The 1,436-nt window shown below is 45.0% G+C and overlaps 1 non-coding gene across 1 annotated transcript; it reads right to left on the reverse strand.

Annotated features, from left to right (window-relative positions):
- Positions 1–487: 487 nt before the first annotated feature.
- On the reverse strand, positions 488–594 carry LOC120668209. The gene has a single exon (XR_005672307.1). It is a non-coding gene; the product is annotated as a small nucleolar RNA R71 (small nucleolar RNA).
- Positions 595–1,436: the final 842 nt, after the last annotated feature.

Genomic DNA, 1,436 nt, shown 5'->3' on the forward strand with positions numbered 1-1,436 from the left:
CGATCTACCATATCACTTCAACTCAGATCCAGAAAGAATTGGGTGAATTATTTGATGCATAGTCGTCCAATCAGAAGAAATTTTCTTAGGATCAAGGTTTGACAACACCAGCTTCAATACCCATGGCTCAGAAGATACTCAATCAATTCTCAGCCCCATCCAATAGCCATATCCCTACTGGACTGACCAATGACCAAGGCACCGATGGCTTTGAGATAAAGACTGGGCCATCATCATGGTTCAAGGAAGTCCCTTCTGCGGAAAGGCATCAGAAGATGCCCACGCTCATCTGTAGAATTTTCTGGAATTGAGCAGCATAATCAACCCAAAAGGCACTACGATGGATAACATTCGTCTTCGATTGTTCCCATTCTCTCTTCTTGGGAAAGCAAAGACATGGTTCTACACCTACAAGGACGCATTCGACACTTGGGATGCGTGCTCCAATGCTTTTTTGGTCAAGTACTTTCCGATGGGCAAGACCAATGCCCTTCGGAACAGGATTTCTAGTTTTGAACAACTGCAGGACGAGATAGTCCCAGAAGCCTAGGAACATCTTCAGGAATACATTGCAGCATGCCCACACCACGGCATGGAAGAATGGCTTATCATTCAAAACTTCTTCCATGGCCTAAACCAGCGATCGCAAGATCACATGGACGCAGTAGCGGGAGGGGCATTCCTCTCTTTCAATGTTGCAGGAGCTAAAGTGCTCATCGACAAGATTGCTTCCAATCAGAGTTGGAAGACAGATAGGAAGCCGACCCATGCAAAAGGAATACATGAAAACAACAGTGTCAATATGCTGGGAGCCAAGATGGATCTTCTCATGGAAAAGCTGGAATCTCCACACCAGGAGTTTAACCAGACTATGGAGTCTTTGATGGCATGTGAGAAATGTGGCAATACTGGACACTCGGGCAAATCTTACCCATTCACTCAAGAGGATGAGAACTCCATTGGGAACAACACGCCCAATGACTCAGAGTGCCGTTCTCAGCAAGGTTGGAATTCTAAGCCCGACCTCCCCTTCGGCCAACAGCAAGGTAATAATTTTAATAATAGTTTTCAGCCCTCGCTTAAAGACTTCATGAACGGCCAAAAACAAATGAATGACAACATTAGTGAGAAATTTCTTGCTAATTATAAAATTCTTGAGTCTTTGGCTATGCAACTAGAAGGGTTTAACTCTGTTATAAACATCAGTTGAGTTTCAATGAATTGATAGAAACTAAAGTAACTCAACTGGCCTCATCCTGCCTTAGCCATGACACGGGGAAGCTATCCGGGCAACCGGAAGTGACCCCGAAAGAAAGTATGAGTGTGGTAGTTGTGCGGGCAAGACAATCCGCACAAAAACCACATCTTCTGCAAGATGCAGGTACACCATCGTACCTTAACCATGACATGGGGAAGCTATCCGGGCAACTGGAAGT

This window comes from Panicum virgatum, chromosome 3N (assembly GCF_016808335.1).
Source record: "Panicum virgatum strain AP13 chromosome 3N, P.virgatum_v5, whole genome shotgun sequence".
NCBI lineage: Eukaryota > Viridiplantae > Streptophyta > Magnoliopsida > Poales > Poaceae > Panicum > Panicum virgatum.